The sequence below is a fragment of the Mobula birostris genome, chromosome 14 (assembly GCF_030028105.1).
Source record: "Mobula birostris isolate sMobBir1 chromosome 14, sMobBir1.hap1, whole genome shotgun sequence".
NCBI classification, from domain to species: Eukaryota; Metazoa; Chordata; class Chondrichthyes; order Myliobatiformes; family Myliobatidae; genus Mobula; species Mobula birostris.
Window position 1 is genome coordinate 30,801,376 of NC_092383.1, and position 23,918 is coordinate 30,825,293.

General features: G+C 41.6%; 1 protein-coding gene across 2 annotated transcripts in view; it reads left to right on the forward strand.

Moving 5' to 3' along the window:
• Positions 1-1,017: 1,017 nt before the first annotated feature.
• znf710a (zinc finger protein 710a) overlaps positions 1,018-23,918 on the forward strand; it is a 57,010-nt gene continuing 34,109 nt past the window's right edge. For both annotated transcript variants that reach the window (XM_072278308.1, XM_072278309.1), the window contains exon 1: positions 1,018-1,100. The gene's annotated coding sequence lies outside the window, so the exon portion shown is untranslated. The remainder of the gene's footprint in view (positions 1,101-23,918) is intronic.

Here is a 23,918-nt window from a genome sequence, read left to right on the forward strand (position 1 = left end):
TGCGGGTACCCTTTACTTTGTAAAGTCTTCGGCGCGGTTACGGAATATATTTATCAGAATATCAGACATAACGAAACACCATAATGTGAAGGGGCCGTTATTTCTTTATAAATAGGGCGACGGGGAGATTTAATGGATCTCTTTCAAATAAGATGGTGCAGACAGAGTATATAGGGTTAACTATTTTAACTCGCAGCCCGGTCGGCAATCAGAGCTCACAGAAGGCGAATTACACAATATTATGTAGGAAGGAGGTGAAACTCTTTTTTATTGCATTGCATGGTCTAAATAGTGAGGAAATGGATGCATACTCTCAAAAAGTAAAATGCAAAGAAATGTAAAGTGCAAGGGAGAGGCAAAGAGTGAACGAAGAATGACCTCCCGTGCTGTATGATTCTACACGATATAGTGCTTGTCCAATGAATATTTATGGACGTATTCCTTGGGCTATAAATGGTTAGCGGACCCTCAGCACATCTCCCACTCCAGACAGCAACATCCGCAGTGCAAGCCTCCCCGTCAATCCAACTTCACTCCAATTAAAATCCCGCCCCCGCCGCAAGGTGATTGGCAGTCGACGTCACCGCCCGGTCAGCGTTCCGGCGATTGGCTGCAAGCGGCTGCCACTCAGGACGGCCTGGTTGAGTTGTCTCTGGGGCTTGGCCCATTGACAGTCGTTGTGACGGGTGGTCAGTGGAGTCTGATTCCGTCTATCAGTTACGGGCTCTGGGGCCGTCATGCGAGCGGCCGGGGAGGACACGCGGTCCGCCGGCGTTGCCGCCCCCTTGTATTTACAGGCCTCAACGGCGCCCGGCCGGAGCTAAATTAGCAGGGTAGTGGGCCGCGGGCGGCGAGGCCTCGGGGACAGCTGCTAGGGTAAATCACCCGGGCCAAGCGAACGATTGGCAGGGGCCCCCGTGGGAGGCCAGCCCCGGCTTGGGCCCACAGGCCCCGGGCTAGGGGGCCGCCCGCTTGGGTGTCTGTATCTCTCCAACGTCACTCCCCCCACCTTCCTTCCGGCCGGCGCTGCGGATCCTTTAACCATTCATATTCAAAGCAACGACGACGAGTTGTCTGTTACTGCTCCACCATTGACCCAGGTTAGTGCCGTGAGTTGGTCTCTTCCCACCACCCACCCCCTTCGCCTCTTTCCCCCTCCCCCTTCTGTGTGTTTGTCTGATGAGCAGCGGGGGCTTTAACTTGGGGGCATGTCTGTGTCTTTCACTTCCACATTCCCTCATGCCTTGAGAGAGTAAATGGCGTCTCTACTGAGCCGACAGAGGAGAGAACTCATCCTAGCTCAGACAGTTGCTTCTGGTTTCAGGAGACTAGGAGCTGGTATAGGAGCAGAAGGAGGCAACTTGTGAAAGCTCAGTAAATGATACATGGGAGCAAATATTGTGTGTGTCAAGATGATACTTTTTTTTAGTAAAGTGTTTTATTGTCGCAATTTCTTTGTTAGTTGCCTGCAGTTATGGGTAGTCTATGTGGTTATTTTTGAAGCAACCTGAATCTTTTTCTGAGGTGAAGGTTTTTATCTTCAGCATCTCTGCTTTCAGCTTTCTTTTGTATGGACTGTCTGCATTCTCTTTTCAAAGCTTCTCTTCTTTCATTCACTTCCTTTCTGCAGTTCTTTCTCTTTTGTTCCCTTTCTGTCTGTCTGTCTCTATGTAGGCTTTTTTTTATTTTGAATCATTTTGAGATGGGGGAAGTGCTCAAAAACTACAATAACAGCGTTCCTGCTTTAATACAAACGGGGAAACGTTGGTACTGAAGGAGAGATCTTAGAGTAAACTGTTTGCAAGTGCATTGGTTGTAATGTGAATGTCAGAGTACAGTACCTGTTGACAGTGGTTTTTGACTTGATTTAATGGCTGTCTCTTTAATTCCAGTCACAACATAGAAGGAAATCTTAAAATTTTGAACAACCTGGTCCCCAATGGAATGAACCTAAGGCCTTTAAATTTTAGGAAGGAGCCAAGCCATGTAATTTAAATGACAGGGCCCTGCGATAGGATTACTTCTGAATATGATTGATATCCCTCTTCCTATTGAGTTAAGTTGCTTGAATTTTGGAGGTTACTTAGAGCAGATTTTTTAATACATAAAAATAAGAAATGGGTGAGTAGAATTGAGCTAATTGGTTAGAACCTGAGAAAAAGACAGCTCTAAAGTTTCCACTTGTCACAGTCTGAAGAAAAATGTATAATATGGGTGTGGAAATATCCAGAAACAAAGTAGTCTAGAATAATTGCTGCAATATTTTTTCCTGAGGAGAAATAATGTGCTTAAAATTTATTCGTTAAGAGTTTAATAGTTCAGCTCAAACTGTTTAAATCATATCTGGTGCTAGGAATGAAAATGCCCACAGAGGAGTAGTGTAATTCTGTTCATCGAAGTAATAGTTTTGGTCAGTTATGTGACAACATTACTCAATTTTACTTGAGAGCTGCAGATCTGTTAAGATTTGAATAAAATTAGTTGTAGATGCTTGATGTAGGGTTAAGAAATAGTTCTAATTGATTATTCATGTTTATATTTTTGATTTTCTGTGAGGTACCTTGAGGTATTTGCTACATTATATTAATGAAAACAGCTAAATTTCTGAATATCCAGATGCTGAATATTTGACACTAATTCAAATTAAAGGCAATCTTTGTTTCAAAATTGTTAATGGCTTTGCTTCAAAGTGTGTTTCTTTATCTACTTAGCCTCAATACACCACAATCTTGGCACTACATTTTATGGCCTTTGGCAATGCTATTTTTCATTGATTTACTGTTCATATGATGGAAGTTCCAAGCTCTGGAATAGTCTCCCCAAACCTTTCCAATTTACTAACGTGTCCCTCACAAGGAGTTCGACATCTGCCCTAATTGCCTAAATACTGTGGATGCTCAAACTCTGAAATTTATTTAAAACAGGAATATGTGGGAAAATGGTCAGGCAACAGCTTTGGAAGGAGAAACTGAATGTTTTGGGGTCAGTGATCATCATGAATAATCTTGAAAGTCAGTGATCTGAAATGTTAGCATTGCTCCTCTTTCCCATTGCTGCTTTTGATCTATTGTTATTTCTATTACTATATTTCTATTGTTGACTTGTGTTCTGCTGCTTTTAAATTTGTTTACTATTATGTGAGGATAAAAGCAGGAAGTATTGGAAATACTTAGTAGTTCAGCCAGCACCTGTGCAGAGGGAAATGGCCATTGATATTTAGAACGAGCAAAAATTAGGAATGATCAAATTTAAAGTGCAGAGATGAGGGAGTGGAGAAGACAATGGAATGCCTGTGATAGGGTGAAAGCAGAGAATATGTAGTGTAGTAAAACCTTCTTTATCACAACTGATGTGGTTTATTTCCTTGTATCTGCATTTCTTCCTCTAGATGCCGTAGGATATTTTTGTATGCTAAAGGCATTGTGTGAATGAAAATTTTTATCACTTTATTAATAAATACATTGAGCAGTAATGTAGGTATGCAATATTTGAATGAATTGTGAAAGTGAAATACGCTTGTAAATTGAAGGTTGAGCTCAAGTATCAATTCTCAAATTGTTTTAATACTTCACTCTGTAAATGTGTATTGGTTTTGGACTTTGTCATTGATAGAATAACTTTCTGAAAGATTCGCTTCAAAATTAGAGCTGGCCTTGAGTCTTGATTAAGTATTTGTGTCATTGCCTGCCACTCAGGGATGCTGTGAAGCCTATCAAGACACCCTGAGTCAAGTAGTTCAATGGTATCCTTTGAAATTAGAATGCAGTATCACTTAAATAGTGGATCATTGCCTGTGCTTGCTAGAGATGTCAGGACAAGCGAGTAAACTGAAGAGTGAGATTGCAAGTCTACTCAATTGGCTAGCTGTCCTTAGGATAGTTTTACTGATGAGGTCTTGCTTGCCTGTCAGTCTTTGCCAATGTATGAACTACTTTGTTTTTCTTTTGTCCTCCCATCTTTCATAAGTTTCAACACTTCTACAGCTGTAGATGCCCAGTTTTGCCATTCATGCTTTGCCATCACTTAGACTATCCCTTTGTATTTGAATATAACCTAAGATTCGCCACTTAATAATAAAACAGTCCCCTTTCTGATTCTTGAGATACTTCCATATCTTCTCCTGTCTGAAGCAAAGCAACAGGTAATCTTCATACAAGTTTGCAGCACTGCAGCTCTGAAAGGGCTGCAAGGCAATTTGAGTTTCATTTGACTTGCATAACGATGGTGATCATCAGATTCTTTTTCATTTGGAAATCACTAATTATTACCATATAAACTGTTAATATAATTTAGTTTCCCTAAATAGTTTTAAGGAACTGTGGTTTTTGAGAGATTGAGGCTCTAGTTAATGAAGTATAAGCAGCAAAGAATAAATAAGTTACTTTAGTATAAGAAACACAAGAGAACACTGAAGAAGAAAATCAGGAGGGTTAAAAGAAGGCATGAGGTTGCTCTAGCAGACAAGGTGAAGGAGAATCCCAAGGGCTTCTACAGATATTAAGAGTGAAAGGATAGCAAAGGATGAAATTGGTCTGTGGACATCATTATGGCCATCAATGCATGGAGCCGAAAGAGAGGAGGGAGTTCTTAAATGTGTGTTTTTTTTTGCATCTTTGTTTACTTGGGACGTGACACAGTCGATAGAAGTGAGGCAAAATGGCAGTGAGGTGATGATTACAGATAAAGTACTTGCTGTCTTGAGGGAAATTAGGATGTCTAAATTCCCATGGCTTGACAAGGTGTTCCCTGGGACCTTATAAGTAGGCAGTGTGGAAATTGCAGGGGTCCTAGCAGAGGTACTTAAAACGTCCTTAGCTGTGGGTGAAGTGCTGCAGGATTGGAGTGTAGCTAATGTTCTGTTGTTTAAGAAAGGATCTTAGAATAAGCCAGGGAATTATACGCCAGTGAGCTTGACATCAGTAGTGGTTAAGTTTTTGGAATGTATAGGGACTGGAGATACAAGTATAGACAAGGACTGATTATGGATGGTCAACATGGCTTTGTGCATGGTAGGTTGTGGTTAACCAATCTTATTGAGTTTTTGGAGGAAGCTAGCAGGAAAGTTGAAGGAAAGACACTGGGTGATTAGCATGGCCTTTGACAGGATCCTGCATGGGAGGTTGGTCACAGAGGTTTAGTTGCTTGGCATTCAGGATGAGGTAGTACTTTGGATTAGACATTGGCTTCATAAGAGAAGCAGAATGGCAGGAAATTGTTGCCTCTTTGACTAGAGGCATGTGATTAGTTGTATGCTACAGGGATCAGTGCAGGGTTGTCATTTGTCATCTATCTCAGCAATCTGGATGATACGCTAAACTGATCAGCAAATTTGCAGATGTTATCAAGATTGTGAAGATGGTAGACAGCAAAGAAAGCTATTAAAGCTTGCAGTAGGATGCACACCAGCTTGGCAAATTGGAATTGGTGGAATTTAATGCAGACAAGTATAAGGTGTTGCAATTGGGGTAAATGCAAGCAGGCTTTTTCCATTGAGGTTGGCTGAGATTGAAATAGAGGTCATGGATAAGGAGTGAAAGGTGAAATGTTTAAGGGCAGTATGAGGAGAACGTCACTCAGGGTGGTAAGTGTGGAATGAGCTGCCAGTACAGTAGTAGATGTGGGTTTGATTTTGACATTTAAGAGAAACTTGGACAGGTTCATGAATGGGAGGGGTATGGAGGGCAATGGTCATAGGCAGAATAATAGTGCAGCATGGACTATATGGGCTGAAGGGCCTGATTTAGTGCTGTAGTGTTCTATGACTCTTTTATGACTAATTATTTAATCATTACATGATAGACAGGGATCATTACCTTTCTCCTGTGAGCTTTTGTGATTTGATATTGTTAATTCTTGCTCTCACTGCTGTGCTGATGATGAGCCATTTTAGACCGTAAGACATGGGACCAGAATTGGACCATCTGGCCCATCAAGTCTGCTCTGCCATTCATTCATGGCAGATCATTTCTTTTCCCATCCTGATCCCACTCCCTGGCTTTCTCCCCGTTACCTTTGCTGTGTCCAATCAAGAATCTATCAATTTCCACCTTAAATAAACCCAATGATCTGGCCTCCACAGCTGCCTGTGGTAACAAATTCCACAAATTCACCACCCTCTGGCTAAAGAAATTTCTCCGCATCTCTATCCTGTCCCTCTGTCTTGAGGCTCTGGCCTCTTGTCCTAAAATCACCCACCAAACATCCTTTCCACATCTACTGTCTAGACAGCGGTCCCCAACCACCGGGCCACGGACTGGTACCGGGCCGCAAGGAAACGATACGAGTCAGCTGCACCTTTCCTTATTCCCTGTCACGCACTGTTGAACTTGAACATAGGGTTGCCAACTGGCCCGTATTAGCCGGGACATCCTGTATATTGGGCTAAATTGGCTTGTCCCATACGGGACCTCCCTTGTCCCGTATTTTCTCCCGCTAAGGTAGAGCGTTCCATTGAAATCTTTTGTGCCAAAATGGCGTAAAGTGAAGGAGCAATTACCATTAATTTATATAGGAAAAATTTTTCAGCGTTCCCAGACCCAAAAAATAACCTACCAAATCATACCAAATAACACACAAAACCTAAAATAACACTAACATATAGTAAAAGCGGGAAGGATATGATAAATACACAGCCTATATAAAGTAAAAATAATGTATTTACAGTGTAGTCAGGAAGATTAAGCCAAAACTGATTTGTGGAAAAAAATCGGCACGTACGCGTGTGCGCATGCAGGTGCCCGTGCAAGGCATCATGGTAGTCTTTCTCAGGGTAAACACAAGTGTCCCGTATTTGACTGCTACTTTTGTCCCTTATTTGGGAGTGAGAAAGTTGGCAACCCTAACTGTAAAAGACATGTTGAGGTGAGTTTAACCTGACTTGACCACCCCCCCCCCCCCCCCCCCCGGGGGTCGGCAGTCCGCAAGAATATTAAATGGTCCACGGTGCAAAAAAGGGTTGGGGACCCCAATCTAGACTTTCAATATTCAAGAGATTTCAATGAGATCCTCCATCCTTCTAAATTCCAGTGAGTACAGACCCAGAGCCATCAAACGTTCTTCGTATGATAGCCCTTTCATTCACAGAATCATCCTTGTGAACCTCCTCCAAACCCTCTCCCATGCCAGCACATCTTTTCTTAGATGCGAAGCCTAAACTGTTCACAGTACTCAAGGTGAGGCTTCACCAGTGTGTTATATGGACTCAGCATCACCTGCTTTTATTGAATTGAACTGACTTTATTTCTTACATCCTTCACATACATGAGTAAAAATCTTCGTTACATCTCCATCTAAATGTGCAATCATAGTAATTTATAATAAATAGAAGTCAATGTAACATAGAAGTACACTCGTGAGTGTGAGTTAATCAGCCTGATAGCCTGGTGAAAGAAGTTGTCCTGGAGCCTGCTGGTTTTGGCTTTTATGCTGCGGTACTGTTTCCCGGATGATAGCAGCTGGAATAGATTGTGGTTGGGATGACTTGGGTCCCCAATGATCCTTCGGGCCCTTTTTTCACACCTGTCTTTGTAAATGTCCTGAATCATAGGAAGTTCACATCTACAGATGCACTGGGCTGTCCGCACCACTCTGCAGAGTCCTGCGATTAAAGGAGGTACAGTTCCCATACCAGCCAGTGATGCAGCCAGTCAAGATGCTCTCAATTGTGCCCATGTAGAAAGTTCTTAGGATTTGGGGACCCATACCAAACTTCCTCAACCGTCTGAGGTGAAAGAGATGCTGTTGTGCCTTTTTCACCCCACAGCTGGTATGTACAGACCACTTGAGGTCCTCGGGGATGTGGATGCCGAGGAATTTAAAGCTGCTTACCCTCTCAACCCCAGATCCATTGATGTCAATGGGAGTTAGCCTGTCTCCATTCCTCCTGTAATCAACAACTAGCTCTTTTGTTTTTGTGACATTGAGGGAGGGGTTGTTTTCTTGACACCACTGTGTCAGAGAGATGACTTCTTCCCTGTTGGCCACCTTGATATTGTTTGAGATAAGGCCAATCAATGTAGTGTTGTTGGCAAATTTAATTTGCAGATTAGAGCTGTGAGTTCCTCTTGAAAGAAATGCTATCATTGTATTTGCTGCTTTAAATTAACCCGGGTGTCATGCTGAAGGACCCCCAAGTCCTTCTGCACCTCTGATGTTTGAATTTACTCCCCGTTTAGATAATAGTCTGCACTATTGTTCCTTTTGCCAAAAATGCATTATCATACATTTCCCAACGCTGTATTCCATCTACCACTTTTTTGCTCATTCTTCTGATTTGTCTAAGTCCTGCTGCAATTGCAATGCTTCTTCAGCACTACCGGCCCCTCCACCGACCTTCATATCTTCAAACTTACCCACAAAGCTATCAATTCCCTTAGCTAAATCATTGACAAACAATGTGAAAAGTAGCGGTCCCAGTACTGACCCCTGAAGAGCACCACCAGTCACTGGCAGCCAACCAGATAAGGCTCCCTTTATTCCCACTCCTGCCTGTCAGCCATTCCGCTATCATGCGAGTATGTTTCCTGTAAAACCACTGGATCTTATCTTGTTCAGCAGCCTCGTGTGGTATGCTATCAAATGCTTTCTGAAAATCCAAGTAAATAATATCCACTGCCTCTCCTTTGTCCACCCTGCTTGTTACTTCGTCGAAGAACTCTTAACAGATCTGTCAGGCAAGATTACCCTTTTACAGAAACCATGCTGATTTTGACTTATTTTATCATTAGTTTCCAAGTACCCCTAAACCTCATCTTTAATAATAGACTCCAACACTTTCCCAACCACTAAGGTTAGGCTAACTGGCCTATAATTTCGTTTCTTTTGCCTTGCTCCCTTAAAGAGTAGAGTGATATTTGCAATTTTCCTGTCCTCCAGGGCCATGCCAGAATCAAGTGATTCTTGAAAGATCATGAACAATGTATCTGTTATTTCTTTAGCAACTTCTTTTCGGACTCTGGGATGTAGACCAGGTGGCTTGTCCACCTTAAGACCTTTGAGTTTGCCAAGCCTTTTTTCTTTGTAATAACAATGACACTAATCCTGCTCCCTGGCACTCATGGACGTCTGGCACACTGCTAGTGTCTTCCACAGTGAAGACTGATGCGATGTACTGAAAGTTCATCTTCCATTTCTTGGTCTCACATTACTACCTAGCCAGCATCATTTTCCTATGGCCCAATATCAACTCTCAGCTCCCTTTTACTCTATATAACTGAAAAAGCTGTTAGTATCCTGCTTTATTTTATTGGCTAGTTTGTCCTCATATTTCATCTTTTCCTATGTTGCTTTTTTAGTTTCTTTTGTTGGATTTTAAAAGTTTCCCAATCATCCAACTTTCCACTCACTTTTACTACCTTGTATGCATTTTCCTTGGCTTTTACGCCATCCTTAACTTTCCTTGTCAACCACGGTTGCCATTTGTGAACTTCTGTGGGACATGGCTATCCTGTGCTTTGAAATATTCCCAGAAACCTCAGCCACCTCTGCTCTGTCGTCAACCACTGGTATCTTCCTCCAATCCACCTGGCAAGCTCCTGTCTCATGCCTCTGTAATTCTCTTTAATCCATTGTGATACTGATATGTGTGATTTGTGCTCCTCCCTCTCAAATTGCAGTGTGAATTCAATCATATTATGATTACTGCCTCCTAAGGATTCCTTATGCTAAGCTCCCTAGTAAAAAATCTGGGTTGTTGCACAATACCCAATCTATGATGGCCTTTCCCCGAGTAGGCTCAAGCACAGGGTGCTCTTAAAAAGCCATTTCGTAGGCATTCAATAAATTCCCTCTCTTGTGATCCAACACCACTCTAGTTTTCCCAATCCCCTTGCATATTGAAGTCCCCCATTACAATTATGATATTACCCTATTAAATGCTTTTCCTAGCTCCCTTTGCAACCTCAACCCCACATCTTATTTGGAGGCCAATGATTCCCATAATGTGTTTTTTTCACCCTTGCAGTTTCTTAACTCCACCCACAAAGATTCAACATTCTCAGACCCTATGTCACCTCTTTCTAAAGATGTAGTTCCATCTCTTACCAACAGAGCCACACCACCGCCTATGCCTTCCTGCCTGTCCTTCTGATACAAGGTATATCCTTTGATGTTAAGCTCCCAACTATGGCCTCCTTTTGGCCACGACTCAGTGATGCACAGAATGTCATACTGACCAATCTCTAATTGTGCCATGAGTTTGTCCACCTTATTCCAAATTCTACGCACATTTAAATATAACACCTTCAGTCCTGCATTCTTCACCTTTTTGAATTTGCACTGTGTGGTACAATTTAACTCTTTGCTCTGTCTACATTTGTACCCAGTCATTGGTTTGTCCTTTCTTATATCCACGTTACACCCATTATCCATTTGTAAACCTGCCGGCTGATCATCAGCTCTTATCATACTGGTTCCCATCCCCCTGCCATGTTAGTTTAAACCACTCCCAACAGCCCACAAGAATATTGGTCCCCCTCTGATTCGACCCTTTTGTATAGGTCACACCTACCCCAGAAGAGATCCATGATTGTCCAGAAATCTGAATCCCTGCCCCCGCTTCAGTGCTTCATTTATCTGCCACCTCATTCTATTCCTATCCTCACTGTTGCATGGCACAGGTAGCAATCCTGAGATTACTACCCATGAGGTCCTGCTTCTCAGCTTCCTTCCTAATTTCCTGTTTTCAGGACCTCCTCCCTTCTACCTATGTCAGTATGTATGTACCACAACTTCTGGCTACTCACCTTCCATTTTGGGATATTGTAAATGCGTTCAGAAACATTGTGGACCCTTGCACCTGGGAGGCAAACTACCATCTGTTTTTTTTCGTGTCCGCAGAATCAACTCTTTCCCTCCAATCATAGAGTCCCTTATTATTGCTGCCATCCTCTTCAGTCCCCTACCCTTCAGAATCAGGTTTATTATCACCAGTATGTGACGTGAAATTTGTTACCTTAGCAGCAGCAGTTCAATGCAATACATTATATAGGGGAAAATAATTAAATAAAAATAACAAGTAAATCAATTTCAGTATACATATAATAAATTTTTTAAAAAACATGCAAAATAAGAAATACTGTATATTTTTTAAAAAGTGGGGTGGTGTCCAAGGGTTCAATGTCCATTTAGGAATAGGATTGCGGAAGGGAAGAAGCTGTTCCTGAATCACTGAGTGTGTGCCTTCAGGCTTCTGCACCTCCTACCTGATGGTAACGGTGAGAAAAGGGCATGCCCTGGGTGCTGGAGGTTCTTAATAATGAATGCTGCCTTTCTGAGACAGCACTCCCTGAAGATGTCCTGGATACTTCATAGGCTAGTAACCAAGATGGAGATGACTAGATTTACAACTCTCTGCAACCTCTTCAGTCCTGTGCAGTAGCCCCTGCATACCAGACGGTGATGCAGCCTGTCAGAATGCTCTCCACGGTGCAACTATAGAAGTTTTTAAGTGTATTTGTTGACATGCATAATCTCTTCAAACGCCTAATGAAGTATAGTCACTGTCTTGCCGCCTTTGTAACTACATCAATATGTCGCAACCAAGTTGCATCCTCAGAGGTCTTGCCACCCAGGAGCTTGAAACTGCTCACTCTCTCCATTTCTGATCCCTCTGAGGATTGATGTGTGTTCTTTTCCCTTGTCCTTCCTGAAATCCACAATCAGCTCTTTCATCTTACCAATGTTAAGTGCCAGGTTGTTGCTGCGGCACCACTCCATTAGTTGGCATATCTCACTCCTGTATGCCCTTTTGTCACCACCTGAGATTCTACCAACAATGGTTGTATTGTCAGGAAATTTATAGATGGTATTTGAGCTATGCCTAGCCACAGTCATGTGTATACAGAGAGTAGAGCAGTGGGCTAAGCACACACCCCTGAGGTGCGCCAGTGTTGATCATCAGCAAGGAGGGTATGTTATCAACAATTCGCACAGATTGTGGTTTTACGGTTAGGAAGTCGAGGATCCAGTTGCAGAGGGAGGTACAGAGACCCATGTTCTGCAATGGGTCTAGTCATGACCAACCTCTCAAAGCATTTCATCACTCTGGATTCTGAGCCATAGGGCCAGACTCAGTGCTCGGCTGCTGTTGCTTCCCCCAGGTAGGTTGTCCCCCCAACAGTACTGAAAATGGTATACATGTTGTTGTGGGGGTGCTCTCCACCATCTGAAGTTCTCCCTTCCCTCACCCATTTATCCATCTCCTTTAGCCTTGGGCTCCTGTCTATCAGTGCTTTTTTAATATTCTATTTGCCTTGAAATATTCCCCTTAGAATCTGGACATCATGCCAGAGTCCAATAATTTTTGAAAGATCATTGCTAATGCTTCCATAATCTCTGCCACTACCTCTTTCAGAACCCTAGGATACAGTTCATCTGGTCCGAGTGACTTGTGTACCCTTGGGTTTTTCAGTTTTTTGAGCACCTTCTCCCTTGTAATAGTAACTGCACTCACACCCTTCAACATTTTCACAAGACAAAGGAGCAGAAGTAGGCCATTCGGCCCATCAAGCCGAATTTTGCCCACTGCTAGTGTCTTCCGTGGTGAAAACTGATGCAAAATACTCATTTAGTTCACCTACCATCTCCTTGTCCCTTGTTATTACTTCTCCAGCCTGATTATCTACTCTCAACTCTTTTTTGCATACTTGAAAAAGCCTTTACTATCCACTTTGATATTGTTTGCTAGTTTGCTTCCTGCTAATTTTTGCTTTGTTGTATGACCTTTTTTTGTTACTTTTACATTAGTTTTGACTTCCCTTGTCAGCCATGGTTTTACTATTTTGCCATCTCAGAATTTCTTTGTTTCTGGAATACGTCTATCTTGCACCTTTGTTATTTTCCCCCGAAACTCACGCTATTGCTGCTCTGCTGTCACCCCTGCTAGCACCTCCTTTCTACTTACTTTGGCTAACTTCCTTCTCATACCACTGATCTTAGTGCTGATATTGCTCCACGGAGGCAGTGTCCTTTTCCTTGGGGGGAGGGGGGAAATGAATGCAAGTGTGGGGTGCTGTGATTTTTTTTGGTTGATTTTTTTTGGTTATTTTTGTCTTGATAATGGAAGTTGTAGTATTGAGTGAATACGTGGAAAATTTTGGAATATTAGATCATTGAGATTGTGGCATTCATAAAAAAAGTCTTTTTTTTTGTTTGACATCTAGCACCCAGATTTCCAAATAGAAATCACTTCCTATAAAATGCAATTTGTTCTAAACCACCAGTTGAGCCTTCCTTAGCCCATTTGTCATTTTATTTTAGTAAAACAGAAATAAGCAAAGAATTGTTGTATATGTGGCCTGGTTACACAACAATGTTATTAATAAAAACGCTGGAGACAGGAGCTAAGTTTCATGGTTCTTAACTGGCATAATCCGAACTCGGTAGACACGTGCAAATGCCTAATAGCGCATGCTGAATATGAGCCTAATAACGCATTCAGTGACGTGTACTAAAACATAAAGTAGTCCCTTATTATACTGTAGGCTATATGGTACAATTGTAGTGGTAGTTATTGCTACTCCTATACCACTGAGTGGCTTAGTTAGCCACTCACACTTATGAGGAGTTCACATACTGTACAAGTAGGGTTGTCAGTAAAGTTCAGTTGAGTATCCTGCATGCTAGTGTCCTGGTGTGCTCTGCATCGTCCCTCAATAACGAGTACAACATGGTATCACATGGTACCAGAAGTGGTGATTGTCAAACTGGTCCTACAGACTAAGTAAGTTCCCCAACAAGAAAGAATTTACAGTAAAACAGTTCTTGTTTGCATATCTATGAAAAATATCTACGGATCTATCAACCTAAGCTTTCTAGTTTGCTTTTGCAACATGACCTGAGAAAGTACCAGGTTGCTTGGCAACACTTCAAATTGCACAACAAAGTGTTGGCCACTAGCCTGGGCAAGTGCATAATGACAGAGACACAGCAGAGGCAGTCAAACTCTCGGGGGGGGGGGGGGGTAGATTTTTGTACTTGTACGTAGTTCAAATAAATAAAACAATAATAGACAAAACCAGGAAAGTGGAGCAAATACCTACATCTGCTTACGCAATAAAGCCCCTGAGACATTTGATTTCTTTAAACCAGGGGTCTTTGAGAGATGGCTCAGATGCTTTGAAAGATTTGGGGTTGCAAGCAATCTCACTTAGTCTTCTGAAGAGCATCAAGTAAGCACACCGATATATTGCATGGGTGACCAAGCAGATTACATCATGAGTGGATTGGAACTGGTAGATGCTCAGCAAAAGGAGTATGAAATAGTGCAAGACAAATTCAATCAATATTTCCTAGGAAAGCGAGGGCAAAGTTCAAATCCAGAAAACCAGAGCTGGATGAAAGTGTAAATGACTTCATCACAGCATTGTATGCCCTGTCAAACAACTGTGCATCTGGACATCTGAGAGATGGACTCATTAGAGACAGGTTTGTTGTCAGACTTCTAGACATCAAATTGTCAGAAAATTCAGTTGCAGGCAAATCCCACACTAGAGCACTTTGGTTAGGCAGAGTGAGGATGTTCATCAGCAGCACACAGAACTTGGGCATGAAAATGATGCTGAGGTAAAGCTAGAAGCTGTACAAACAAGGTGCAGTCAGAAAGGCTACAGAAAGAGGTGAGAATAGAGCTCAGCTCAATAAAACAGACAAGGAAAACAAAGACCAGATAAAATGACTAACTGCAAGAGATGTGGCAAGTCTCCATTCCATGTTTAGCAAAAGTGAAATGCCACCAATGCAGTAGAATTGGCCATTGGAGAAGGCAGAGTTACTCAAACAGGTCTTCAGGAAGTCAAAGAAGATGATTCACACGAAGAGAGCTTTCCTTGGGGTTCCAGATTCAAATAGACCAGACTGGTGTACTGTGGCTCAGTTGCAAAATGAGGCAGTGACTTTCAAAATGTACACTGTGGCAGATGTCACAGCCATCCGTGAATGTCTGTTCAAGAACCTAAACGCAACCAAGAAAGTGCTCATGGGGCCAGGGAAATGCAAGCTCACTGTGAAAAGGAATGTTTATTTCCATACGTAAAAATGAGAAAGTTAGGAGCAGATGTCTGTTGTTCAGAATCTTCTCACCATTACTGTGACGATATGTCATTCAGAAGCTGAACCTCATTGTTCAGTGAATCAAGCCTTGCAATGTTCATTGGCAGGAGAAGTACCCAGAATTGTTCACAGACCTGGTGGTACTGAAAGAAGAGTACTTTATCTGACTGAGGCCAGGAGTGACAGCCTACTTTCTGAGCACAGTGAGGCATATATCTGTCCCATTGAGGAACAAAGTCAAAGATGAACTTGAGAGAATGGAGGTGCTTGACATAATAACTAGAGTGAATGGACCTGCGGACTCGTGTGTGGACACTGTACCCACAACCAAGCTAGATAACACGGTGAGGATCTGTGTTGATCTAACAAAATTGAATTATGCAGTGAGGCAGGAGAAGTTTGTTGCCCTCCGAGCACACATTGGGTATACTGGGTGGAGCAAATTTCTTACCAAGTAGATGCAAACTCAGGGTTCTGCCATATCTGTTTAGCTCCTGAGTTATAGAAGATCAGAACCTTTATCACACCATATGGATGCTGTGCTTTCAAGAGACTTCCTTTTGGCATCTCATCAGCTCCTGACCACGTTCAGATGATGATGAACTAAATCCTGAGGGGCTGGAAGGAGTAGTCTTTCATATGGATGATATACTCATCTTCAGAGGCTCAAGTGAGGAACATGACGAAAGAGTGGAAACTGCCTCCGAGAAACTGAAACCGGCTGGAATCAACCTGAACAAAAAGAAACGTGAATTTGCAAAGTTGGAAGTGAAGATCTTCGGCCACCAACTGTCCTCTGAGGGAGTGCAATCAGATTCAGGAAACTGGCAGGAGTTTAGAACATGGAATAATCTACAAATGTATCAAGATCTGCAGTTTCCTTGGCGTGGTAAACCAGTTGGGAAAGTTCATTCCAGATTTGGCAGAGGGAGAGCAAGTCCCTGTGACCTCAGAAAGGTTTGGACTCGTGATGTACCACAGGAGAAGTCAGTCTCATCACTTAAAGCAACTCTTAATCTTTCTGCCAACATTGGTGTACTTTGATCTGAATAAAGCAACTAAGGTCTCAGCAGCCACATCTTCCTTTGGCCAGAGGGAGTGCTTGTGCAATACTGCACTGGTGTATGGAAACCAGTGGCATAATGTGTCAGTATCTAGTGTTACGCCAAAATTGAAATGGCATCGCTGGGTCTCTGTGGGCTTGTGAACATTTCAGCTGCTACTAAATAGGCACTAAATTTATACTTGAAACAGACCACAAGTCATTTGTCAGCCTCCTCAGCTTGAAACACTTGGATGACCTACCACCACGTCTGCAAAGATTAAGAATGAGGCCTATATGATATTGTTATGACATTGAACAAATCTTTCATAACATGAGATGCTGTCGAGGATGCCATGCAAAAGTGAGTGGACAGATGTGGACTCCGCCCTCAAGGAAGATGCCAACATCTACTTGGCTTAGGTATATGAAAGCTTCCCTGCATTACACTAAACTGGTTGAAATTTGTGCTGAGTTGTAAAACAACCAAATCTGGTGCAAGGTCATGCAATACTGTGAGCATGGATGGCCAGCTGTTCCAAAAAGAACTCATGAACTCAAACCTTACTAGCTTGAAAGGGACAGAATCACCATTCTTGATGGTTTGTTGCCAAAGGGCTTTGGACTCGCCATTCCTACTTCTATGCACACCAAAATCATCCGTCATATCCACCAAGGACATCAAGGTGTCAAAAATGCCATCTAAGAGCAAGGCAATCCGTGTGGTGGCCTGGTCTGAGTACACAGCAGGGAGACTGTATAAAGCAATATGAAGCATGCAGAAAACTGCACAAAAATTATGCTGAACCCACAGAATTCAGACTTTCCTTGGCAAATTGCAGGCAGAGACATTTTCGAGCTGAGAAGAGATAACTACCTTCTCACTGTGGATCATTACTTAATGTTGACATGTCTAAGCTGTCTTCTACATCCTCAGCAGCAGTTATACAGCAAGGTGAAACCTGAGAGAACAGGCCTGCGCTTGTGCATGAAAGACAGAAAGAAATGGTGGCCTGATCCTTATGAAGAGGACCACTCTCCTGAGGTGGACGTACCTGTTCAGGAATCTCCACTGGCTCCAACACTTCCAGAAACTTGTACCAGATTGGGTCATTTATCTGTCCCACTACAGATTTATTAGGGCAGGGGTCCTCACCTTTTTTGCACCACGGACCAGCTTAATATTGACGATATTCTTGCGGACCGGCCGACCGGGAGGGGGGTGTTCAAGTAGGGTTAAACTCACCTCAACATGTCTTTTACAGTTAGGGTTGCCAACTTTCTCACTCCCAAATAAGGGACAAAAGTAGCAGTCAAATCCCAGGACACTTTACCCCAGGAAAGACTACCATGACCATGAAGCCTTGCGCGGGCACCTGTGTGGGCGTGCGTGATGTGCGCGTGCGCGTACGTGCCAATTTTTTTCTCTCCCCACAAATCAGTTTGGCCTTCATCTTCCCGACTATACCGTACATACATTATTTCTACTTTATATAGGCTGTGTATTTATCATATCATTCCTGCTTTTACTATATGTTAGTGTTATTTATTTTCGGTTTTGTGCTATTTGGTATGAGTTGTTAGGTTATCTTTTGGGTCTGGGAACGCTCAAGAATTTTTCCACATATAAATTAATGGGAATTGCTTCTTCGCTTTGCGCCATTTCAGCATGAAAGGTTTCATAGGAACGCTCTACCTTAGTGGGGGAAATACGGGACAAACCAATTTAGCCTAATGTACGGGATGTCCGGGCAAATATGGGACAGTTGGCAACCCTATGTTCAAATTCAACAGTGCGTGACAGGGAATGAGGAAAGGTGCAGCTGACTCATATCGTTTCCTTGCAGCCCAGTAGTTGGAGACTGCTGTATTAGGGCAAGTGACTGAAGAGGCAGAATAATCCTCTCACTTTGCTAGAATGTTTAGGTAGTCTACCCTGACCACCATTAGATTTCGTGGTTTTTTTTGAAAGAACTCACGTTGAAAACGTTTCACAAAATGTTTTTAAAAAAGGGAATTGGTGGAAAAAAGGGGGAAAACAAAGACCATTAAAAACAGAAAGACAATTATAATGTTGGCAACTTTTATACAAAGAGTGAGACTTTTTAAAAGTTGTAGAGTTGGCAATTATTTTTTATACAAAAAGATTGCTAAAAGCAGTTATAATGTTGGCAAACACGAGGAATTCTGCAGATGCTGGAAATTCAAGCAACACACATCAAAGTTGCTGGCAGCATCTCTAGGAAGAGGTACAGTCGATGTTTCAGGCCGAGACCCTAGGGTCTCGGCCTGAAACGTCGACTGTTCCTCTTCCTAGAGGTAATGCTGGCAATTCCTTTTTGTACAAAGAGTGAGAGGCTGTTTTTAAAAAAAAGTCAATTTTGTTGGTAATTCTTTGTGTATGTAAGGAGCATAAGTTATGTTCTGTGTGTAAAGCAAACTGTATCACTCAACTTCAGTGACCATAATTTCAATGCATTTCTATAGACAAGTACTTAGTTTTTCTGTTTTTCAAGAAGGGGAAATGTGGGAATTAATATCATTCCTATGCCAATCAGTCATTCTCACATGGGAGGAGTTTACATACGGCACAAGCAGGGTTATCAATAAAGTTCAGTTGAGTACCCGGCATGCTGGCGTCCTGGTGTGCTCTATCTCCACTGTCCTTCCATAAGCACAGGAAGAATGATGCTTACATTAAAAAGTAAGCTTAATTTGTGGTATTTCATATTTAAACATAAATCGAACAATGGATTCAGTAGTGAAAAAATTATAATACTAAAATATACCTTGAGGCTATTTGTAATTGGTAATCCATGTTTGTTATTTTTTCTTATGCCTGCCGTATCCCAAAGGCTGTATCAGGGTTGCACAAAAAATGAAGGTACTTGAATGTGTTCATGTTCACTTTTAAAATTTTACTTCTGATATTATCTTTAATTTTTGGAAGATTTTTCAAAGTAACACTTCAAAATCATTCAAATTGATTGTTGAGTGAATCTAGTGTCATAAAATAAGCACATCATTCCTAAGCAACAAATATTGTGAAATCTTCGATGGGCTTGGCACTTTGGGCTTGATGTCTGTGGTTTTTTTGAAACTGAGTGTGTGAGAAAAATTAGGTACCAAACATAATAGTACCCTTCTAATAAAAAGTTGCCCTATATTTTTTTAAGTAAATTGTGGAAATGTCATCTGTTTAAAATAGCTAATTAGTAAAATGCATGGGCTAAGTGAATTGGGTTGATGGCTGCAAGCATGTCCATTGGTTGGGTATACAACAGAGAAGGAATGAAATTAGCACGTTCTTCTTTAAGGGGGAGCTGAAAAGAGAATGAAGAATGATGAAAGTGTTTCAAATTTTTTTTCCTTGGTAATTCTTAAACTGAAGGTGCATGAGAATATTCACCTTGGACCAAACTGCATGTCAGTAGGTATTTAAAGCACTATTGATATTTTTGTTTGGAATATATTAATATTAAAGCTTGAATGCCATCTTGACCCCCCCCCACACACACACTGCACACAGGCTTCGCAATCACACGTGTGCTACACAAAATTAATGTGGGGGTGAGAGTGAAGAGTTCCTATAAATTGATAAATGTGGCATTTCATTGAATAACATTGGTGACACATCAAACTTTAACTTGACATTCAAGGTAAAATCCCATGTGTTAACTATTGAAAAATACAACACTGGGGCAGGCTGAGGGGAAGGGGAACAAATTGCTGGAAACTGGCAACTGATCGGGCAGTGTTGAGAAAGTTGGGTTAATTTTTGAGTAACCAGGTTATTACCCTAATCTTCACCTTTGCTTCTGGTGTTACACAGTGGGATCATCATGAGAAATTGAGGCCTGCTGCACCATGTGAAAATAAATTTTGCTTGCTATCAACATAATCAAAATGTGTAATAATGGTGGGAACTGGAATCTTTGCATTTTTAAACAGGAAGCTGAGTTTAAATTTATTTTGGCTTTGGAATTCAGTTTTTAAGTGTTGCGGTGTCTGCTTTCATTAAAATAATGGAGGAAGCTTTACTCCATGCTGAACTGTTTTAACAAATCCTTGCAAAAACTTTAAATTTTAAATGTGGTAGGCTTTCAATTAATGTCGACATCAGGCATACTTCATGCCATATTCAAACAACTGTTGTAATTGTATGAGGTTTCAAAACTTCATCTATATGCAGTTGACTTTGGCAAAGCAAATAATTGTCTTATTAAATTTACTAATTGAACATTAACCTTAAAATCTTTCGGTTTTTGCATTGATTTTCTAAATGTAGTCTCTAAAATTGCAAAGTGATTTTTCTACTTGAATTAGAAACTTGGTCCCAGAGCATTGCCAGGCCCAACTATGAAAATTATTATTGACTTTTTAAGCTTTACTTTTATGGTTTGAAGTTATTGTCTGCTCTTAGAATTATTTTGGAAATTTTAAGTACTTCAAGAAAGTTATATCATATCATATATACAGTACCTATCAAAAGTATTTACCCCTTAGAAGCTTTCATGTTTTATTGTTTTACAACATTTAGTCACAGAGGATTTAATTTGGCTTTTTAGACGGATCAACAGAAAAAGACTTTCATGTTGAAGTGAAAACATCTCTGCAAAGGGATCAAAATTAATTACAAATATAAAACACCATACAATTGATTACATAAGTATCCACCCCTCCACTTAAAATGACACACCAAATCATCACTGGTGTAGCAAATTGGTTTTAGAAGTCATATAATTAGTTAAATGGAGATCTGTTTTTAGAGACCTGTGTGCAGTCAAGGTGTAAAATACACCTATATCTGGAAGATCCAATGGCTGGTGAGTCAGTATCCTTGCAATAACTACACCATGAAGACAAAAGAACACTCCAAGAAACTGCGGAAAGGTGTTTGAAAAGCACAAGTCAGGAGATGGATGCAAGAAAATTTCCAAGTCTCTGAATATCCTTTGGAGTACATCATCAAGAAATGGAAAGATCATGGTACAGCTGTAAACCGGCCTAGAGCAGGCCATCCTCAAACTGAGTCCCTGTGCAAAATGGGGACTAGTGAGGGAGGCCACCAAGAGACCTATGATAACTCTGGAGGAGTTACAAGCTTCAGTGGCTGTGATGGGAGCGGTGCATAAAACTGTTGCCTGGGTACTTTACTCAGTTGCGGCTTTATGAGAAAGTGGCAAAGAGGAAGCCATTGTTGGGGGGAAAAAAAACTCTCGTAACATCTCGGCTAGAGTTTGCCAGATGGCATGTATGTGGGAGACTTTGTAGTCATCTGGAAGAAGGTTCTATGGTCTGATGAAACCAAAACTAAGCTTTTTGGCCATCAGACTAAATGCTATGTTTGGTGTAAGCCAAACACTACACATCAAAAACACACCACCCCTACTGTGAAGCATGGTGGTGAATGCATCATGCTGTGGGAATGCTTCACTGCAGCAGGCCCTGGAGGGCTTGTGAAGGTAGAGGGTAAAATGAATGCAGTAAAATACAGGGTGATCCTGGAGGAAAACCTGATGCAGTCTACAAGAGAACTGTGACTTGGAAGATGATTTGTTTTCCAGCAAGACAATGATCCCAAACATAAAGCCAAAGCTATGGAGGAAAGGCTTAAAACAGCAAAGCTGAAGTCCTGGAATGGCCAAGTCAGGGTCCAAGCTGCAATCCAATTGAGAATTTGTAGCTGGACTTGAAAACGGCTGTTCACTCATGATCCCCATGCCATCTGACGGAGCTTGAGCAGTTTCGTAAAGAAGAATGGGGAAAAATTGCAGTGTCCAGATGTACAAAGCTGATAGAGACCTATCCACACAGACTTAAGGATGTAATTGCTGCCAAAGGTGCATCTACTAAATTTTGACTTGAAGGATTGCATACTTGTACAATCAATTAATGTGTATGTATATAAATATTAGTTAAATAAGTAGGGCAGAAACAAATATAGTGAGGTAGTGTTCATGGTTTTAACGTCCATTCAGAAATCGGATGGCAGAGGGGGAGAACCTATTCTCAAATGAGAATTGAAGCAGAATCAGTTATTATCAATGACGTGCTATGAAAATTGTTGTTTTGTAGCAGCAGTACATTGAAGGAGAAAAAGAATTTCTAAGTTACAATATATAAAAAAAATTAGTGCAAAATAGTAATACTGAGCTACTGTGTTTACAGACCATTCAAAAATCTTGTGGAGGGGAAGAAGCTGTTCCTAAAACTTTGAGGGTCTTCAGGCTCTTGTACTTCACTAGTAATGAGAAAGGACATGACCAGAGTGGTGGGTGTCTCTGATGGATTTGTTAAGTTAACCATAAACAATATTTTCAGTCTCAACTGCACCCTTTGGTAGTCTGTGTTTTTGTTCTTAATTCCTCCTTCCTATTTATATTGAATTTCCTTGTTTCCATTTAAAAATTATTTCTGATCATTGGTTCATCACAAGTGAGCAAAGCAAAATGCAGTAGATGGAAATATAACAAAAATAGAAACTGGCTGAAAATATGGAGAGACGAGCAGTATTAATGTTTTAGACCACTTGCCTTTCATCACAATGAGGAGAACTGAAATGTTTGAAGTTATAGGCAAGGGGATGGTTTGGAGATAACAAGTGTCTGATAAGATGGAGACTGGTTGAAGGACAAGTACTGACTGAAAGTGTTATTTACAGATCTCTGGGAAAGATAAATAGCAAGAGAATGAGAGAAGGGGTGAGGAAGTGGAAAACAATTGTAGAACTTTGAAATATGAAACAAAGTTGCTGGAAATCTGGTGTTCTTTAGTATTGGGATCTCTATGCATTATATTGGGTATTATGTACTTTGATTTACATCAGATTGCAGTACAGGTGTCCCCTGCTTTTCGAACGTTCGCTTTTACGAAACCTCGCTGTTGCGAAAGACCTACATTAGTTACCTGTTTTCGCTAACAGAAGGTGTTTTCACTGTTACGAAAAAAGCAGCACGCGATAAGAGGCAGCGGGCACCCCGAGCAGCCAAGCTGCTCCCCCGGAACTGCGTTCTAGCCAGCATTGCTTAAACACGTGCCTGTGAGCATCTGTGCTTTATGTCGATTTATTTTGAGCATCTATTTGCAAGATGAGTTCTAAGGTATTGAAAGAGCCTAAAAGAGCTCGTAAGGGTGTTACACAGCGTAAAACTAGACATAATTAAGCATTTCGATCGTGGTGAACGAAGTAAGGACTAAGTGAGTTTGGCTTGTGGAAGTTGACGAAGATGATGTTGGAGGTTTTGGCATCCCATGACCAAGAACTGATAGATGAAGAGCTGATGCAATTGGAGGAGGAGAGGATAACAATCGAAACAAATGCAGTAGCGAACGAACTGAAAGTGAAGTCGTCCAGGAACTGAACGTGAAGCAACTGCATGAGATGATAGAAAAATGTGCGAGGCTAAGCAGTGAAGCATACTGTCATTTTTCAAGCCTTCCACAGCAGACGACAAACCTCGACTTTCGACATCGAGGCAGGCAGACATAAAAGAAGATGACCTGCCTGCGCTGATGGAAACAGACGACGATGAGATGACACCCCAGTGCCCCACCATCCCAACCTCGGGCTGCCGACCGATGCATTGCTGCGGAGAATGCAGCGGTAGCCGGGACACACCCAGCACATCTTTAAGAAAAAAGCCAAAATAAACAAGCTAATTAATTAGGTGCAGCCCGGCACCTAATTAATTAGCTTGTTTATTTTGGCTTTTTAAAAAAGATGTTCTGGGTGCGTCCCGGCTACTGCTGCACCACCGCATGCTTCACAGATCGATATTGGTCCGCGGTCTGGCGGTTGGGGTCCACTGCACCACCCCAACCTCCG